Source organism: Nicotiana tabacum, chromosome 20 (genome assembly GCF_000715075.1).
Source record: "Nicotiana tabacum cultivar K326 chromosome 20, ASM71507v2, whole genome shotgun sequence".
NCBI lineage: Eukaryota > Viridiplantae > Streptophyta > Magnoliopsida > Solanales > Solanaceae > Nicotiana > Nicotiana tabacum.
Genome location: NC_134099.1, coordinates 132,334,971 through 132,356,893, shown reverse-complemented (window position 1 = coordinate 132,356,893; position 21,923 = coordinate 132,334,971).

Sequence of the window (21,923 nt, the reverse complement as noted above, 5' to 3'; positions counted from 1 at the left end):
CTCTACCTAGAAGACTGGAGATCCCAAGATCTATGTTCAAGGAGATCAAACAAAGTCATTAGTAATGCTTCAACATTGTCAAATAAAATTTTGGTCCATTCTCATGATGAAGACAATATTTAGTACTAACGATAAGTCGTTAGGGCTTTTTAGCGGTTTCTAAGGATGATACGGGGTATATCATATAGTGTATCTACGGGATAACAAGTTTAGGAATCACCTATGTAAGTGTGAAGTGTAAGCCGCTTCAAAGAGAATTCTGTAAGGCCAATTCTCTACGCACTTATAAAACAAGTCGTGTTCATGGCTGAAAAGAACACAATAATGAGAACCAAAGACGGTTAAAGGTTGATTGTGTGACTTGTGGTTGTTTAGGTATACACTAAAGTTTGATGGTTCAAAGATATCAAATCTACCGATTGACCGAGTATATCCGACATAAGTTCACTACGGAAAGTTCAATGGGAAACCTACTTATCCAGATGCGATTAATCCTTACTTGCGAATCACACAGTTTTCTTTCATGCATATTTATTTCGGATAGCCATTCCCCATTCATGTGGGGGATTGTTGGGTTTTATTAGTAATAACAAAAGAGGTGTGAAAAGAAAATGGTGGGAAAGAAATGGAGAGAAATGAAATTTTGAATTAGTTCACTTTACTAATGCACTTTGTCCCTTATTGGAAGAAGGAAAGAAAATCTTTGTGCTTATATAAAGAAGCACATCTTCTAGCTCTTAAAGAGTTAAGAAGAAATAGTGCCTCGCGCTGTCGTCATCGTTGTGAGCACATGATTTTTGCCTCTCATGAATTACTCCTACAGAATCCCCAATATTAGGATTTTCCTTTTTTTATTTGGGGTTTTAGGAATTAATTGCCCAATTTTCGTGTTTGTTTACATTTTTATATGCATAATTAATTTTATTTAAATCATGAAAAATAGAAAAAATATCACGCATTGCATTTAGGATTTAATTTTACATTTATTAGATTAATTAGTAAATTAGTTTGTTTTATAAAATATGAAAATCACAAAAAAAAAGTTCATTTTTGCATTTTAACTCTTTAATTTTGAATTTTATAGTTTTTCTTTAAATTTAGGATTTAATTAATTATTGTAAATACTATGATGAGTGATTAATCTAATTGGGTAGATTAATTTAGTTTAAAAATTAATTTAGGATTTTATTTTTAATTTGAAAAGAAAGGATTTGAAATTGAAAAAGAAAAAGAACTGAAATAAAAGAAAAATCCGATTTTTGGGCTGTTACAATTGAGTTTGTCCCAGCCCCAAGTGTTAAACACCCATTACCCGTTCAAATTGCCCCATACCCGGCCCAGTCCAGTAAAACACCCGATCCGGTTTCCCCCTCCACCGAAACGACTTCGTCCCACTTAAAATGAATCTGGACCGTCGAGGTTTTTCTTATCCAACGGCTTGGAAGTGAGGTCGTTGGAGTATATATATGTCCAAACATCCCCCCTACCCCTACCCCCACCCCCATCTCATCTCTTACCATACCCTTCCAACCAGACCTTAACCCTAGTAGCCGCCCTTGAACACCCACCGCCTGAAGGTGGCGGCACAACCACCAACCACCCTGAAATTAACACCCCACAATCTCCTCCACATACACATCCCTAATCCCCAAATAACTCCTCTCAAATCCTTCCAGAACTCCTCGAGTTTCAGATCAAAGATCGAAACCCTAGCGCCGCCCTTGTTTTCTCCGATGGCGGGGCCACCTCTGTTCAACCCCAAACTAACACCGGAGACCTCCAGGGGTCCCTCACTCCAAATCCCCATGTGTTTTCCTTCGAATCACCCTATCTTTCGTCGAATCTTGAATCGGAGTTTGAAGTTTTAAAAGACCAAAATTAGAATTTCTTGAATCTGTGGCATGCATGACCTTAGGCTCTCGAATTTTTGAGTTTTCAAGGGTTAATTTGACATAAAGCAGTGTTGGTCGTTTGTTTTTGGAAAAGAATAAGTGATTAACACTGGTTGTGTTAAATCGAGATATCCAATGTTGGTTTCAAGTTTAGTTGGTAAGTTTTCTTTATTTTTCTGTCCACTTTTGTTATTTAACCTCCTATTCCTCTTCTTTTCTTCTATTTTTCTTTAAATAGACTGGAAATTGGTCAAGGTTTGAACCTAGATTTTCCCTTCTCGATTGGTTCATGCTCGTATTTGTTCTGTTTGCTTTCTCAGTTTTTTCTTTCAAATTTTTGAATGCTCTTTTCTGATTTTTGTTTAGATTATTCACTCGCCATGCTTATTTGTTATTTATGACATTTAAGTTTTCTGATTTTTCTAGTCGTATAATTAGTTTAATCAGATGTTGTTATTTCTAACTCATTGTTTAGTTTAAAAGGAAACCAGTCATTTAGTTTAGATTTTGGTTTTGAAATCATTTAATTGGTTTCTTCTGCTTCTCATGAATTACCAAATGGATTTCTGATTGGTTTTGGGCCTTAGGGTCATTTCTGACCCATTTTTAAAGAAAGCCCGTTCGTCGTGGTTTGAGTCTTGGGTTTGACCCATGTGGTAGGCTGAAGTAATTGGAAGGAGTTCAAAGGGCAGTTTAGGTTTTTAGTTAACAGGAATCTTGTTGAAACTACCTGAGAAGCTTCCCAGAAGCTGCATGATATACTTACTTGACCAACAAGTCAGTAAATGAAGGACTAAGCAGCAAAAAGGAAAATTGGAAAAGGACTAAAATGAAAAAACTGAACCCTTAAGGCTGCCCTAGTAACTTGCCTATAAAGGCATAGTTACTTGGGGTTCCATAGAGATTTTTTTTTAGATTTCAAGGGGAAAAATTTCTGAAAACAACTAAACGGCTGCAACATTTTGCAGAAAATACTGTTTCATTGGGCTTTAGTTTTGAAATCTGAAATCCTCTTCTTTTTGAATCGATTTCTTGATCATTTGAACTTAGAAATGGTTTGAGACCTAGTCATTGAGGTTGGTTTAGAGGTTTATTGGTTAGACTGTGCATTTGAAACTGATTTCTGGTCTGCAGTACTTCATTTTCTGGGTTTGAAATTGCTTTGCCGATTTGCTCTTTGTTGCTGGACCTGCTGCTGATTCCCTGTTGTTTCTTGCTGATTCTTCACCCTTTTCTTTTGTCTTTTGTTCATCACCAGGTATTTCCTCAAACCATTTTCAACAAGTGACTAAGAACATGTATTCCAAATTGAGGCCTGATTGAATGCAAGCTGTTTTGGATTTCACTCCATTCATTTCCTCTATTTCGTTAATGCTCCGTAATAGGTCCTAAACCATACATGTTGTCTCAGTTATCTCATACCTTTAATGTGCTATACAAGTGAATATGTGCTCTTAAGAGTTTTGGGTGTTAATTAATTCTCTAGATTTTGTTACTTTTGGTATTGAAAAGTTAGTTAGCTTAAAATCTCGTGTTATGTTTGTAAGTTTAGTTAAGTGTGAATATTCGTTAATCTAAACTCAAGCATGCATCCTCGGTAGTAATTCAAGTTTTCTTGATGTATTAGTTGTTGGGTAGTGATGAGATTCATTAGCTTGTGTTAAGTGCAGGGGTTTGTCTTGCTTTAGCATAGACTCGATCTTGAGTCTGAAACCATCAGTTTTGTTCGCTGCAGTGTTGGGTTTCTCGAGCCTTGAATTCTGAAGTCACTTGCAGGGGAATAAGGCCTGTTGTTGTTGTCTAGGCTCGTTTTTGAGCCCAGTAGGGCATTCTTTAGCTACTGGATTGTCTTGGTAGCAGATTTGACTCAAGGATGCATGAAAGATAAAATTAGAAATTTAGCTAGCTGATTTGTGTTAAATGGTTAAAATTCAGAAGTAAAAATGTCAATTCAACTTCACGTTTCATCTAGTTCTTGGTTAGTTGGTATTTAATTCATTTTGTACAATTGTTGGTTCTAAATTTCGTGCTTAAAGCAGGTCCAATTAATGAACATTTAATCCCCGATTCAATAGCATGTTTAGTGTCCTTGGACGTCCATTCCTCACTGAGAATTGCGCTTATTTGGGCCCAAGCCTGAAGGCATTTTGAATGAGTTCATGTGGTTGCTATTTGCTGGAGCAATTTTTCTTTAAGATTAATTAGTTTAAATACTATGCCTATCAGTTAACAAGTAAGGCTGAATTTTTTTTTTAGTTAAAAATAATTAGATTCCATTAAGCCTTCCTCAATTAATAGACTCCTAAAATCGGGTTTGAGGTGTGCTATGCCAAATAAAATCTCAAAACGCACGGCCCTCATTTCATTTAATTTTAATCCTTAGAATTCGAGGCGTGGCATTTAGCAAATTTCCATGGCCCTCGCAAAGTTAACAATGCTAGTTGCTTTAGCCACGTTATTTTAATAACATTACCTTCCTAAACTCGGGTGTGCATTTCATGTGACCCAAATCCAAATCTCAACAACCTTAAATAAAATGTGTCGTGGACCGCGGATGCATTTCATGTGACGTGGTTCATATACGCGCTTTAGATAACATTGAATCTTTCTAATTAATTAAAAGTGGTTAATAATTTAAAATTATACCATAGGCTAAAACATGTTTTAAAATCAGTTAATAGGCTAACTATGATAGTTTAAGCGACCGTGCTAGAACCACGGAATCCGGGGGTGCCTAACACCTTCCCTCGGGTTAACAGAATTCCTTATTCAAAATTTCTGGTTCACAGACTTCAAAAGGAAAGTCGAATTTTCCTCGATTTGGGATTTAAAAAAATAAACCGGTGACTTGGGACACCAGAAAACAAACTATCCCAAGTGGCGACTCTCAATAACATAAATAAATAATCTCATTTCGAATATTGTCACTTAAATTGGAAAAACTCCATTGTATACCTCTCGGGGTGTAAAAAGGAGGTGTGACAGCTCTGGCGACTCTGCTGGGGACCGAACCCAGAATCTCTAGTTCAGGGTTCAAGAATTCTAGCTTAGAATAGCTGTTATGATTGGCTTTATCTATTATCTTATTTTCCCACATGTTTGAGCCTAACGTGCTAAATGCTTTTACCGCTTTGATATTTTGTGAACTGTATATAAACTGCTACGAAACCATTTCTTCTCTCTGAGTCTTCTAAATCATGGACAAGGGTGCACTTCGTGTGGCTTCTCTTCTGTCTCGAGTCTTTTCCCATTTTAGAACGAGGTTCGAATAAGTTGCTAAGCCGGTGAAGCTTCTGTATTCCCGGTATGCTGGCCCCCCGGCTCGAGTTGTCCGCTTGGGTAAGCCAGGTCTAGAACAATAAACCCAGGTTTTAAACCTACTATAACAAAACCTCATGCCGGATCCCCAGTAGGAACGTTTGTTTGCATCACGTGCATTTGACCTTGGAGACTCAACACAGGGGTTGAGTCTGTCTAGGACAGGTCTACCCGAAATGAAAAGATCATCCTGATGCATCTTATTGCTACTTGAAAATTTATTTGCTTCGGATTTGCATGTTGATCGGCTTATAAATAGTAGGATAAAATTTGGGAAAAAGAAACTCAATGTGAGGGCTCGGAGAGATAATTACTTGTTTTGAGAAATCAGTGTCCAAAATATACTGAAACTCTGCCAAAATTTTGAAAAAAAAGAGAAAAAAGAAAAGAAAGTTTTGTTTTTAGAATTAGTTCGTTTATTTTCGTCCGATCTCCCCGAACTATGCCAGTTTGATTCTCACCGGATGTGGGATACGTAGGCAACCCTCATCGGGTCCAACTTCCCTTTTTGCAAAAATAGCCCAAAAACAACAAAATTTTATTTTTTGTCACAATAAGCAGGCAGGGAGATGCCATTCTTGTTAAAATAAGTCGAATGTCCTCAAAAAGGGCGCCGGAAGGCTGTTTTTGCAAAAATAGCCCCTTTTAGTCATTTTTGTACGGTTAACAGGCACAGCCTTAAAAGCTTCTTCCCCGAAATGTTGAAAGGTCGTATCTGCAAAATTGGGTTTCATTTTCAAAGTAAAATTTTGAAAGAAAAAAAATGGTGTCACTTTTGGGTCAAAATGAGTGACTAAAACACCTTAATAAATGTGCAGGATGAGCGCAAATGAAATTGAACCCTTCACAGTCCTTAAAGAGATCCCCTTATAGCTCCACATGTGGTGGAATGATCTAGGAAAAGGCAGGAGAGAAACAGTGGTAAGAGTTCTGGGAGGCCTCGTCGGACTATTGAACATCAAGCCAAGGTTGGACATAATTGAAGCTTTAATACCTTTTTGGGACCTGACTCGCAATGTGTTCCGCTTCTCTGACTTTGAGCTCACACCTACATTGGAGGAAGTTGCAGGTTATGCGGGCCTTAATGGAAACTTTGGAAGTCGATATCCATTGGCATCAAGACCGGTATCCCCCCACAGATTTCTGGATTTGCTGAGTATTAATCGGGATATTCGGGACAGAAACTTATCTGAAGGGTATTGAACACTCCAGTTCTTGTATCATCGATATGGTAACCCCCGGGGTTTAAAAGAGCCAAACACTGGTCTAACCCATGCCAAAAATAAAGACAAATGGGAGGCAAGGCGGGGTTTAGCTTTTATGGTATCCTTCTTGGGTGTTGTAGTTTGTCCACGAAATGATGGTAATATAGAGATAGGTCTTGTGGGAATGATCGATGTGGCGATCAAGAAAACCAACAACACTGTGGTTCCTCTGATCTTATCTGAAATTTACCGAGCCTTGACTATCTGTCGGGGAAGGGGAAAGTTCTTCCAAGGCTGCAATCTGCTACTACAGTTATGGGTACAAGAACATCTCTGCCACCGAGTCGGGTATATGAATTACGGTTTGACCGGTTTGAGTTGCATTGAAGAGTTTGAAAGCCGAGTGGCAGGTATTGAATTCCCCGAAGGTACTGAAGCTTGGCTTGCACATTTGAGATCCTTGACCGACGATAAAATTGAGTGGGCATTCGGATGACTTCTTGCCACCGAAGCAGTGTACATGTCAGCTGAAGTGTGTTACCTCCTCCTGATGGGCATCCGGAGCATCCAGCCTTATGCTCCACACATGGTTTTGTGCTAATTAGGAAGGTTTCAGACCGTCCCCAATGATGAATATTTGAGTAAACATGTCATTGAATTGGGCCCGAAAGCCACATTTCCAGAAGGGAAAATTCGCCAAGTATAGAATGAATGTAGATTTCTTGAACCTAAGACCATGGTGCAAGATCTAGCCAGAGGTGAAGTGGACCCTAAGTATATTGTCTGGTTCGGCAAAAGATTCTAGATTCCTAAAAGGGCCGCAAAGAGACCCCATTTCCAACAGTTCATCGATGGGGCCCAGGTGCAGTGGGACTGGTTGACCAAAGAAAACGAGTACAGGGCCAAAATAAGCCAGTTAGAAAGGCGAGTCATGAAGCTTCAGTTAGAAAATGGTGTTCAAGCCACTGCAAACGAGGGAGAAAAGAAAAACTAACTCACGAAAATGAGGCCTTCAAAGCTCAGATCCGGAAGATGAAAATAGCTGCCAGAAACCTGGAAAGAAGCCGGGCTGACGAAAGACTTATAAGCGGTCTTAAAAAGAAAGCCCTCGAATGTCAAGAAGACCTGGAAAAGTCTAAAGCTAGTCTAGCAAAAATCCGGGTACAATAGACAAAGAAGGCAGAAAAGCGGGCACGGTTTGTGCAACAAATGAAGAGGAACTATGAAGGGACTATCACTAGCCTAAAAAGAAAGGTAACCACTCTCGAGAACGAGGCAGCCAAGCAGGATAAGGATTTCAAAGACGATAGAGAATACTGTTATGATTTGATGGCTCAAATGGAGGAAGGAATGCAACAGCTGCAAGATCGACACCTTCATGACTCTCAAGTGTTAGAAGCTCGGAATCAGCAGATAGGGCGGTTGCTTCAGGAAAAAGGCAGAATTAGAGAAAGGATCATAACCATCGCTGAATACATTACCATGAAATTCCAAGCGTGCGAAGACATGACTCGTACCACCTTTTTCTCTGCAGTAATGACTTTTGTCCACCAAGTTATGAGTGATTTGGAGCGACTGCAAGGGGATCTCGCATTTAGGCCCGCGACAAGACCGAATGATGTCCGGCGGGCACCAGGGGTATTAATGTATTCTTGATTTTTATTTGAGTCTGTATCTTTCTAATATGATGGAGTCTGTTAGTTTATTTTCGATTCTGTTAGTCAGTTCTTAAGTCTGTATGGTCATTTTGTTTTGGAGTCTGTTTTTTTCTTTTTAGTTTTGAATCGTTGTAATCTAGAGTATTTCCCTTTTACGAGAAAAATTGAAGATCCCAAAATATTTTGTTATTTAGTTTTACATTTTAACGCCCCCAGAACTACGGTTGGTCTGATTCATGTGGGGTGATGATACGTAGGCAATCTACATAGGATTCGATCATAACCCAAAAAAAAGAAAGAGAAGAGAAAGAATAACCAAAAGAAAATAAATGTTGATAAAAGCAAAAAAGAGATGAAAATAGAGAGTGGAATTGGAAAGGGAAAGGAAAAAATAAAAAATAATAATAATAAAGGTAGTAAGTAAAGCTGGGTTGAAACATGCAACCGTTGCAAAACATGTAGAAACACATTTAACTGTATAGGTGCATCACACCCCAACATGTGATTACCTATCTGTTATTTGTTTCAAACTAACCGTTTGCTGCTATACCCAGTCCAGGTTTTTATAGAACGATGGTTGGTTTTTGTGGTAACCTGGCTTCGCACCCATACTTTACTAGATCAAAGGGGAGCATCAGAATGTCTTCAGAAATGACTCTACCAACAATTCCCATCACGGATGATAGCCTAATCTCGGGCATCCCGACCTCAGAATCGGCAACCGCTGAAGAAAACACAAAATCTTGCGTCTTCGGGTTATGGAGATGTGGGACTCTTGGGCAAATGGAAGAGAGCCACCAAGCGCCATCCCGAGATTCCCCAAACTTTTTCCTAGAGCAAGTGGTACCTTTACTGTTCCGATCAGTCACCCAAATACCCCACTAGGACACCCAACTATTTCAGCTCATTTTGTGGGAACACATTCTGAGGTTCGCCCCAAGGTGTCAATGTCCGGTGCAACTTCGAATATCTTCACCGCTCCCCCATGCTCGGCCACGGCACAACCTACACTGCCTAGGCCCAGTTTTGACCCCTCAGCTTTCACCTTCCAAACACCCACCTTCCAAATGGAACCTCCTCAGTTTCCCACTTATACTTACTCTCAGCCGCCCCAATTTGAGTTCACCGCGGGGCAAGAAAAGACCGCCAAAACTCCTGATCAAGAAGAGATTGTGAGGAAGATGAGAAGTATGGAATAGAGTCTCAAAAGCATACAAGGCTTGAGTGGACAGAAAAGTGTATCCTATGCCGACTTGTGCATGTTCCCCCATGTGCACCTACCATTGGGATTCAAAACCCCAAAATTTGAGAAGTACGATGGGCACGGTGATCTTATTGTTCATCTCAAGAAATATTGCAATCAATTGTGAGGGGCCGGTAGAAAGGAAGAACTACTCATGGCCTATTTCGGAGAAAGTCTGGTTGACATCACTTCTGAGTGGTATATGGACCAGGATATATCCCGCTGGCACATCTGGGATGATTTTGCTAGAGACTTCATCAGGCAGTTCTAGTACAACATTGATATTGCTCCAGATAGGAACTCGTTGACGAACTTGAAAAAGAAATCCTCGGAAAGCTTCCAAGAGTATGCAGTTAAATGGCGAGAGCAGGAATCTAGGGTAAAACCTCCGATGGATGAGGTCGAAATGGTCACAGTTTTCTTACAAGCTCAGGAAGCCGACTACTTCCAAAATATGATGTCCGCCATGGGTAAACCATTCGCTGAAGCCATCAAGATTAGTGAAATGGTTGAAAACGGGTCGAATTCTAAGCCAATCCGCGATCAGAGCTACTTCCCAAGCCATTCAGGATGGGTCCGGAGGAATAGAAAAAGGCAAGAAAAAGGAAGAAACATCCATGGAAGCGTTGGGTACAATAAAACACCGTACTCCCAGATCCCTTTTCCCAAAAAGGACCCCGCAACACTATCACCCCCACCAAGACATGGCCTATGCTCCTCATCCATACACGGTCATGAATGCTCAACCTTATGTCCGTCCACAACAACAAGCCAACCGTAACCAAGCTCCATTTCCTAGAAACCAGCCTCCTAACCAAAACCACTACAACCCCCATCCTCTACAAAACAATTTCCCCCTTGTGAGCCACCTAGAATGCCAAATTTCACACCAATCGGCGAATCCTACTCGAATCTATTTCCAAAGCTTGTCCAAATGGGTCTGCTACAGCTGATTCCTCAAACCAGGCAAAACTCAGCATCACCCGCTTACAGAGCCGGTATCCGATGCGCTTATCACTCAGGGGCAGAAGGGCATGACACGGATGATTGTTGGACTCTGAAGAGAGTCGTGGAAAACTTGATAGAACAAAGGAAGATAGTGCTAAGGGATGAAGATATTCCCAATGTGACTAAAACCCCGTTGCCGGCCCACAACAACGGGCCGGTAATCGGAATGATTTGTGAGGACAAGGAATTTGACCCGGCATTGAAGGTCATCATTGCCATTGCTGACGTAGAAAAGAAACCAAAAGCTTCCCCGAAGCAAGACAAAGGGGAGAAAAAGAACAAAACCACCCCTCCAAAATCAGAGAAGAAAGTTGAAGCGGGGATTGGGGCAACACCTCCCAAAGATGCTGTTCTCTATGTCCCTCGGGGCCACAAAGAAAAACAGATGACTTTGAGTCCTCCTAGGAGATTCGAGCTGAACAAGGAAGCCCAAATGTATGTGCCCTTATGTGATGGCGGGGCCAATTAATCCACCAACGCTGAGTGAGCCCGTGGTTATTGGACGCGCGCCACATATGCCCATGATAGATCCTACCGCTGTGCCTTGGAACTACAACAAAATGGTGGTGACCTATGAGGGCAAAGTAATCTTTGGAGAAGTTCAAGAAAATAACCCCGTCGAAAAGTATTCTAACTTAGAAGAGGTGAACAATGCCACTCGAAGGCGCTTCCCATCTAAGAAGCCCGTGAGTGCCGAAGAAGCGGAGACTTTCTTTCAAAAGATCAAAATGGCGGATTATGAGGTGATCGACCAGCTTCGAAAATTTCCCGAACAAGTCTCCTTGTTGGCTTTGCTGATGAACTCTACCGAACATCAGAAGGTATTGATCAAGACCCTTAACGAGGCATATGTTCCTATTGAGACTTCTGTAGAACAGTTGGAGAAGATGGCAGAAAGGTTTTTTGCAATTAACCAAATTTCCTTCAGCAAAAATGACTTGCCCCCAGAACGGGTCGCGCATAACAAAGCCATACACCTGACAGTCAAATGCGAAGAGTACTATATGAAAAGGGTTATGTTGGACGGAGGCTCTGGGGTAGACATCTGCCCACTCTCAACTCTACAACGCATGGAAATCGGGACTGAAAGAATTCGACCTAACAATGTCTGTGTACGGGCTTTTGATGGTATAAAAAGGGACACAATTGGAGAGAACGATCTGATTCTGACCATAGGCCCAGTAGACTTTGAAGTAACCTTCCAAGTTCTGGACATGGACACATCCTACAATTTTCTCTTGGGAAGGCCATGGATTCATGCAGAGGGGGTGTACCCTCTACCCTCCATCAAATGGTAAAATTTGAGCATGATGATCAAGATATTGTGGTCCACGGGGAAGACGAGAAATCAATTTATTGGGACCCATCAGTCCCATGCCTTGAAGCGAGAGAGGGGAGTGAGCACATAGTTTACCAAGCCTTTGAAATTGTGGTCGCAAACCAGTACGAAGAGGGAGGCCCTTTCCCTCAACCCTTTATTTCTAATACATCAATCATGGTGGCCAAAGAAATGATCAGACATGGCTTCAAGCCAGGGAAGAGGCTCGGGAAATCATTGCAAGGAATAACTGAACCTGTCACCCTGACTGCCAGTGAAAAGTTCTTTGGGATAGGTTTCCGACCCACTCCAGCTGATGTAAAATGGGCAAATGATAGAAAGAATGATGGTTGGGTCTTGCCTCAACCGGTGTCGTATCTGTACAGAACATTTGTCTAGCCAAAATATCATGGGGAAGAAGAATATGAGGTCTTCACGGCCGAAGAGATTGAAGAGATCTGTGGGGCGATGAGGAAGATAATGTATGAAGCCCACATGGTTCAGCCAGGGGAAGGCTCAAGCACTGCTGAGGTGCTGCATATGGGACCTAACGCTAAGCTGCAGAATTGGAAGGCTACGCCACTCCCGATCAGGCGGGAGTCCCGGTAGACCTGTCCTGCCACCTTTTCTGCATCACAAGTTATTTTTGGGTGTAACTCAGATGTTTCCTTTAGCTTCTTGTCTTTTAATTTTTCAATGTAAACCCTATTATCTTTCCCCAGACCTCACTTGTGGGATTATACTGGGATGTTGTTGTTGTTGTTGTTGTTGTTGTTATTGTTGTTGTTGTTGTAAACCCTGTTATCTTCAAATTCCAAGAAATGAAATCAATATTTCATCGTTCATATTTCTTTATTCTTTCTGATTTTGTCATTTTTCTCTTTTATTTCAGTTCTAATAATGCGGTTTTTAATAACATGACATGCTTGCGGACTTCATGCCCAGATCCAAACATGCTGTCTAATTGCGAAATAATGAACCAAGAGCCAAAATACGATGAAGAGGAGGCTTTTAGGGAAATAAATCGAGAATAGGAACAATTTGAGAATAAACCTAAGACGAACTTAAATGATACTGAACCGGTTAATTTGGGTAGTTCTGAAGAAATCAGGGAAACCAAGATAAGCGTTTTCATAGATGGAAAAACTCGAGACGCATTAATCCAACTCCTGTTTGAGTTCAAAGATGTGTTTGCTTGGTCATGTGACGACATGCCAGGGCTGAGTGTTGATTTGGTGGTTCATAAGTTGCCAACATACCCTGATTGTCCCCCAGTCCAGCAAAAGCAAAGGAAGTTCAAAATTAATATCAGCGACAAGATCAAAGATGAGGTTACAAAGCAGCTGAAAGTGGGAGTGATCCGAGTGGTCCGGTACACCACATGGTTAGCTAATGTAGTCCTAGTGCCAAAGAAAGATGGGAAGACCCGAGTATGTGTGGATTACAGAGATTAAAACAAGGCAAGTCCCAAAGATAACTTCCCTTTGCCGAACATCCACATCCTTATTGATAACTGCGCCAAGCATGAGATACAGTCCTTCGTGGATTGTTACGCAGGATATCACCAGGTGTTGATGGATGAAGAAGATGCAGAGAAGACAACTTTTACCACACCCTAGGGTACATACTGTTACAGAGTCATGCCATTTGGTCTCAAGAACGCCGGGGCAACCTATATGAGGGCCATGACTGCCATTTTTCACGATATGATGCACCAAGAGATAGAGGTGTATGTGGACGATGTAATCATCAAATCCAAAACCTAGGGCGACCACGTTTGGGACCTGAGAAAGTTTTTTGAGTGGCTGCACAAATATGATTTGAAGCTGAACCCAGCCAAATGTGCATTTGGGGTACCATCCGGCAAACTCTTGGGATTCATCGTCAGTCGAAGGGGCATGGAGTTAGACCTAACAATGATAAAGTCTATTTGATATTTGCCTCCTTTGAAATCCAAGAAGGATGTTATGAGTCTGTTTGGTAGATTGAACTACATCAGCCGATTCATTGCCCAGTTGACATCCACATGTGAACCCATATTCAAATTGCTGAAGAAAGACGCAACAATCAAATGGACGGATGAATGTCAAGGAGCTTTTGATAAAATCAAGGAATATCTGTCAAATCCGCCAGTCTTGGTCCCACTTGAGCCAGGGAGGCCCTTATTCTTGTACTTGACAGTCTTGGAAAATTCTTTCGGCTGCGTCCTTGGGCAACACGATGTGACCAGAAAGAGAGAGCAGGCTATTTACTATATGAGCAAGAAATTCACCAGTTATGAAGCCAAATACACTTTGTTGGAAAGGACCTGCTGCGCTTTGACTTGGGTCACTCAGAAGCTGAGGTATTTTTTGCAAGCCTACACCACTTACCTCATAACCAGGTTGGATCCTTTAAAATACATATTCCAAAAGCCAATGCCCACTGGGAGGCTAGAAAAGTGGCAGATCCTACTTACGGAATTCGACATAGAATATGTCACTCGCACGACAATGAAAAACCAAGGCATTAGCAGATCATTTGGCTGAAAATCCGGTCGATGATGAATACCAAACTTTGAATACTTACTTCACGGATGAAGAGGTAAACTCAGTTGAGGCAATATCCGAAGACATCAATGCTTGGAAAATGTTCTTCGATGGAGCGGTAAACGCAAAAGGTGTCGGAATTGGGGCAATCTTGATCTCTCCCACCGGTCAACATTACCTGGCCACCGCTAGGCTTCGGTTTTTCTGCACAAACAACACTGCCGAATACGAAGCTTGCATTATGGGTATGAACATGGCAATCGACCAAGATGTCGAGGAACTGTTAATCATGGGAGACTCAGATTTGATTATCCGACAAGCTCAGGGAGAATGGGAAACCCAAGATGTCAAGCTTATTCCTTACAGGCAACATGTGGAAGAACTTGGCAAACGATTCAAGTCAATAGAGTTTAGGTACATTCCTCGCTGCCAAAATGAACTAGCTGATGCACTTGCCACTTTAGCCTCAATGTTGCCGTACCCAGGCAATGCCTACACTGATCCATTGGAAATCCAAATTCGGGAAAGGCATGGTTATTGTAATACGGTTGAAACAACACCAAATACCCAACCATGGTATCGTGACATCAAAAGGTTTTTGAAAACGCAAGAATATCTCGAGCAAGCCAGTGGAGACCAGAAGAGAACCATTAGGCGGCACGCGAGTGGTTTCTTTTTGAGTGGTGATGTCTTGTACAAGAGAACTCTGGACCTCAACTTATTGAGATGTGTTGATGCGGAAAAGGCTAGAAAAATCATGCATGAGGTACACGCGGGAGTATGCGGACCCCACATGAACAGGCATGTCTTAGCAAAGAAAATCCTTCGAGCGGGCTATTACTGGATGACCATGGAAAAGGACTGTTTCAGCTCTGTTCGGAAGTGTCATCAGTGTCAGGTGCACGGTGATTTGATTCATGCACCTCGCACAGAACTGCATCCCATGTCAGCACCTTGGCCATTTGTTGCTTGGGGTATGGACGTCATTGGGCCAATCGAGCCAAAAGCCTCAATGGGCACAGATTCATACTAGTTGCCATTGACTACTTCATGAAATGGGTTGAAGCCATTACTCTCAAATCTGTCACTAAGAAAGCTGTGGTAGATTTCGTGCACTCCAATCTTATATGCCGTTTTGGCATTCCTGCAACTATTATCACTGACAATGCTGCCAACTTGAATAGTCATTTGATGGGAGAGATATGCGAACAATTCAAGATAACGCACCGGAACTCTACTCCTTATCGGCCCAAAGCTAATGGTGCCATCGAAGCAGCAAACAAAAACATCAAAAAGATTTTAAGAAAGATAATTCAAAGTTCCAAGCAGTGGTATGAAAAGTTACCATTTGCATTGTTGGGATATCGCACTACTATGTGCACATCAATTGGAGCCACCCCGAATCTTTTGGTTTATGGCACTGAAGCCGTAATACCTGCAGAGGTTGAAATCCCCTCTCTCCGGATCATCGTTGAAGCTGAAATTGAAGACAGTGAGTGGGTTAAAACCAGGCTAGAATAGTTAACCTTGATTGATGAAAAGCGAATGGCCGTGGTCTGCCAGGGGCAGTTGTACCAACAAAGAATGGCCCGTGCCTACAACAAGAAAGTGCGGCCTAGAAATTTTGAAGTAGGGCAACTCGTTTTAAGGCGAATCCTTCCCCATCACCAGGAAGCAAAAGGAAAATTTGCTCCTAATTGGAAGGGTCCATACATCATCAGAAAGATATTGCCAAAATGGGCATTGTATCTGGGCGATATCGAAGGGAATGATCCCGAAGCAGCTGTAAATGCGGATGCACTCAAAAGGTATTATGTTTAGCTTTTCTGCAGTGACAACTTTGTCCGATTGGGATGATGAAGGCTTTCATTCTCGCTACCCAAACACTCCCCATCCTTTGCAAACCCATTTGAGCCGGTTACTCTTCTTTGATTACCCTCTTGGGAACCGTAAAATGTTAAAAAAAAGAAGAGAAAAGCAAGCAAAAAGCAAAAGAAAAAACAACAAAACAAATGTTTACCTGAACTACTTTCGACTTGATTCCGAAAGGATACGTAGGCAGCCTCTCCCTGGGGTTCAGTCACACCAAAACAAAAATCCAATTTTCCCCAAAAGTGAAACTGGGGCGGATGTTATAATGGTTCGGCAATGAGCCTACCTGAACGGTTCCAAAGTTGTAATTTCATCCAGATTCGTTTTACCCAAACCTTGTTCAAGTCCTTCTGATCAATCAGCAAAGGCGTCAGAATTAGAAAACACAACTGTTTGGATCCGATGCAATCAAACGAGAGAAATAAAATGAGAGAGCCTTATTGGTGAAAACCCACACGGTCACCATGAGGTGATGGTAAGCAGAGAAATAAAAAATGAGAGAGTCTTGTTAGTGAAAACTCGTAAAGAGCACTATAAGGCGATGGTGAGAAGAGAAATGAGAGAGGTCGATTGGCGAAAACCCGCAAAGGGCGCCGTTGATCGAAAAGAAGAAATCCCTCACCACCATTGGTATTGAAAGAGTCTTGGCAAGGTTTCTCGGTTTAAAAACACGGATCACAATGGGTATGTGAGAAGTTGGATAGTTGGGCGGATCTGGCATCCAGTCCAAGAAGCATGTCATGTCTATTAAAGTCTGCATGCACCCCAGATAAGTCCGTCTTTCTTCCCCGAAAGGGACACTTCTCCCGACTGGCCATGATGGCTGATGATTTGAAATCAAATTTATTGAAAAGGAAAAGAAAGCCAAAGGCAAAAGTCTAAAGGCGGAATAAAGTGAAAGGGTTGAAGCCCCACGTGGGTAAGCCATCATGAAATCTTAAAAGCTAAGTCTCTCGGTTTGAAAGATAGATCAGTCATCAGAAAACCACTAAGCAGCAGAGGTTCTCAACAAAGGTTCTGGCCGAGATCGAGTGATTGAGACAATCAAGGACACAAAACCAACCACCGTTTCAAACTAACAATTGTTCTTTGTTTAAAATTGAAACAGGTGCAACTCAAGGCAACCGTGCAAAAGCAGGTGCCGCCAAAAGAAAAGTTGCGCAAAAGCTAGAAATAGCTTCGCAGAAATAATCAATCCAAAAGGGAAGTTTTCCTCCAAAATTCATTCCTACATTTTATTGAAATAAAAGAAATGAAAGGGAAAATGAAAAAAAAGAGAAGGAAAGAAGAAAATCTGAACAAAATGATAGTTCAGAATCCCTAATCTCAACCTTTTACGCCTTTTGCCAACATTAGGGCTCCAATCCCTGAGTTGAGCCTTTTTAGACATAGGGTCTCCATTCCCTAGTCGCCTTTTGCCAACATTAGGGCTCCAATCCTTGAGTTGAGCCTTTTAGACATAGGGCCTCCATGCACTAGTCACCTTTTGCCAACATTAGGGCTCCAATCCCTGAGTTGAGCCTTTTAGATATAGGGCCTCCATTCCCTAGTCGCCTTTTTGCCAACATTAGGGCTCCAATCCCTGAGTTGAGCCTTTTAGACATAGGGCCTCCATTCCCTAGTTGCCTTTTGCCAACATTAGGGCTCCAATCCTTGAGTTGAGCCTATTAGACATAGGGCCTCCATTCCTTAGTCGCCTTTTGCCAACATTAGGGCTCCAATCCTTGAGTCGAGCCTTTTAGACATAGGGCCTCCATTCCCTAGTCGTCTTTTGCCAACATTAGGGCTCCAATCCCTAAGTTGAGCCTTTTAGACATAGGGCCTCCATGCCCTAGTCGCCTTTTGCCAACATTAGGGCTCCAATCCCTGAGTTGAGCCTTTTAGACATAGGGCCTCCATTCCCTAGTTGCCTTTTGCCAACATTAGGGCTCCAATCCCTGAGTTGAGCCTTTTAGACATAGGGCCTCCATTCCCTAGTCGCCTTTTGCCAATATTAGGGCTCCAATCCCTGAGTTGAGCTTTTTAGACATAGGGCCTCTATTCCCTAGTCGCCTTTTTGCCAACATTAGGGCTCCAATCCCTGAGTTGAGCCTTTTAGACATAGGGCCTCCATTCCCTAGTCACCTTTTGCCAATATTAGGGCTCCAATCCCTGAGTTGATCTTTTTAGACATAGGGCCTCCATTCCCTAGTCGCCTTTTTGCCAACATTAGGGCTCCAATCCCTGAGTTGAGCCTTTTAAACATAGGGCCTCTATTCTCTAGTCGCCTTTTGCCAACATTAGGGCTCCAATCCCTGAGTTGAGCTTTTTAGACGTAGGGCCTCCATTCCCTAGTCGCCTTTTGCCAACATTAGGGCTCCAATCCCTGAGTTGAGCTGTTTAGACATAGGGCCTCCATTCCCTAGTCGCCTTTTGCCAACATTAGGGCTCCAATCCCTGAGTTGAGCTTTTTAGACATAGGGCCTCCATTCCCCAGTCGCCTTTTGCCAACATTAGGGCTCCAATCCCTGAGTTGAGCCTTTTAGACATAGGGCCTCCATTCCCTAGTCGCCTTTTGCCAACATTAGGGCTCCAATCCCTGAGTTGAGCTTTTTAGACATAGGACCTCCATTCCCTAGTCGCCTTTTTGCCAACATTAGGGCTTCAATCCCTGAGTTGAGCTTTTTAGACACAGGGCCTCCATTCCCTAGTCGCCTTTTCACCAACATTAGAGCCCCAATCCCTGAGTTGACATTTTAGATATAGGGCTCCATCCCCTGAATAGTTTAGATTTTGTTGCAAATAACTCACGAAATTTTCCTAGTGAAACTGGGGCAGAAAATTTCATTCGTTTATTTGTTTTTGGTGTCTGAGCAGGTTGTACCTCGAGACACAGGGTTCGAGATGGCCGAAAGAATGAGTCTCAATTCAGAATAAAGAAAGAAGAAAAAGAATAAAAACGGGGTGAATTCAAAAGGCTGAAGCAGAGGAAGATGCGGACTGCTCAAGAAATAATTGAAGTTACAAGCTTCGCTTGTCCCACCTTGATCCAATGCTGAAGAAAGAATCAGCACCTACAACTTGCGAGCATCAAAATTCAGATCGGGGTCTACAGCAAAATCAGCTAAGACTCAAGATCAAGTTTTAAGAGATTTATAGATAGGAATTTTGTAACTCGTAGCTGATAGGCCTAGCTAGCTTAGCTTTAGATTTTCCTTTTCTGTATAATAAGGAGGTCAGCAAGCAGAAGCAGCAGCAGCAACAGTGAAATCATAGCTTCCCGGTAGGCCTAGCTACCGAAATTTCCAGAACTACACTGACCTGATTCCTTTATAGCCAAGGATATGTAGGCAACCTTGAAGCAAGGTTCGGTCAGACTCTTTTCAAAAAATGCTTCTCATGGAGTGTCAAATGGGCAAAAATCCCTCATAATTGCTCATTTTATCTTTGCCCGGAAACTCTTCGTGTCTCCGAGCAAAGAGGGACAGCTATGAGCACGTGATTTTTGCCTCTCATGAATTACTCCTACAGAATCCCCAAAATTAGGATTTTCCTTTTTTTTATTTGGGTTTTTAGGAATTACTTGCTCAATTATCGTGTTTGTTTACATTGTTGTTTGCATAACTAATTTTATTTAAATCATGAAAAATAACAAAAATATCATGCATTGCATTTAGGATTTAATTTTACATTTTTTAGATTAATTATTAAATTAGTTTGTCTTATAAAATATGAAAAATCACAAAAAAAATAGTTCATTTTTGCATTTTAACTCTTTAATTTTGAATTTTATAGTTTTTCTTTAAATTTAGGATTTAATTAATTATTGTAAATACTATGATGAGTGATTAATCTAATTGGGTAGATTAATTTAGTTTAATAATTAATTTAGGATTTTATTTTTAATTTGAAAATAAAGGATTTGAAATTGAAAAAGAAAAAGAATAGAAATAAAAGAAAAATCCGATTTTTGGGCTGTTACAATTGAGTTTGTCCCAGCCCCAAGTGTTAAACACCCATTACCCGTTCAAATTTCCCCACACCCGGCCCAGTCTAGTAAAACACTGGATTCGGTTTCCCCCTCCACCGAAACGACTCCGTCCCACTTAAAATGAATCTGGACCGTCGAGGTTTTTCTCATCCAACGGCTTGGAAGTAAGGTCGTTGGAGTATATATATGTCCAAACATCCCCCTACCCCCGTCTCGTCTCTCCTCTCACCCTCTCCAACAAGACCTGAACCCTAGCAGCCGCCCTTGAACGCCCACCGCCTGAAGGTGGAGGCGCCACCACCAACCACCATGAAATTAACACTCCATAATCTCCTCCACCTCCACATCCCAAATCCCCAAACAACTCCTCTTAAATCCTTCCAGAACTCCTCGAATTTCAGATCAAAGATCGAAACCCTAGCGCCGCCCTTGTTTTCTCTGGTGGCGGCGCCACCTCTGTTCAACCCCAAACTAACACCGGAGAACCTCCAGTGCTCCCTCACTCCAAATCCCCATGTGTTTTTCTTCGAATCACCCTATCTTTTGTCGAATCTTGAATAGGAGTTTGAAGTTTTAAAAGCCCAAAATCAGAATTTCTTGAATCTGTGGCATGCATGACCTTAGGCTCCCGAATTTTCGAGTTTTCAAGGGTTAATTTAACATAAAGCAGTGTTGGTCATTTTTTCTTGGCAAAGAACAAGTGATTAACACTGGTTGTGTTAAATCGAGATATCCAGTGTTAGTTTCAAGTTTAGTTGGTAAGTTTTCTTTATTTTTCTGTCCACTTTTGTTATTTCACCTCCTATTCCTCTTCTTTTCTTCTACTTTTCTTTAAATAGACTGGAAGTTGGTCAAGGTTTGAACCTAGATTTTCCCTTCTCGATTGGTTCATGCTCGTATTTGTTCTGTTTGCTTTCTCAGTTTTTCCTTTCAAATTTTTGAATGATGTTTTCTGATTTTTGTTTAGATTATTCACTCGCCATGCTTAGTTGTTATTTATGACATTTAAGTTTTCTGATTTTTCTAGTCGTATAATTAGTTTAATCAGATGTTGTTATTTCTAACTCATTGTTTAGTTTAAAAGGAAATCAATCATTTAGTTTAGATTTTGGTTTTGAAATCATTTAATCGGTTTCTTCTGCTTCTAGTGAATTACCAAATGGATTTCTGATTGGTTTTGGGCCTTGGGGTCATTTCTGACCCATTTTTAAAGAAAGCCCGTTCGTCGTGATTTGAGTCTTGGGTCAGACTTGACCCATGTGGTATGCTGAAGTAATTGGAAGGAATTTAAAGGGTACTTTAGGATTTTAGTTAAGGGAAATCTTGTTGAAACTGCCTGAGAAGCTTCCCAGAAGCTGCATGATATACTTACTTGACCAACAAGTCAGTAAATGAAGGACTAAGCAGCAAAAAGGAAAATTGGAAAAGAACTAAAATAAAAAAACTAAACCCTTAAGGCTGCCCTAGTAACTTGCCTATAAAGGCATAGTTACTTGGGGTTCCATAGAGATTTTTTTTTTAGATTTCGAGGGGGAAAAATTCTGAAAACTACTAAACGGCTGAAACTTTTTGCAGAAAACAATGTTTCATTGGGCTTTAGTTTTGAAATCTGAAATCCTCTTCTTTCTGAATCGATTTCTTGATCATTTGAACTTAGAAATGGTTTGAGACTTAGTCATTGAGGTTGGTTTAGAGGTCTGTTGGTTAGACTGTGCATTTGAAACTGATTTCTGGGCTGGAGTACTTCATTTTTTGGGTTTGAAATTGCTTTGCGGGTTTGCTCTTTGTTACTGGACTTGCTGCTGATTCCCTGCTGTTTCTTGCTGATTCTTCAGCCTTTTCTTTTGTCTTTTGTTCATCACCAGGTATTTCCTCAAACCATTGTCAACAAGTGATTAAGAACATGTATTC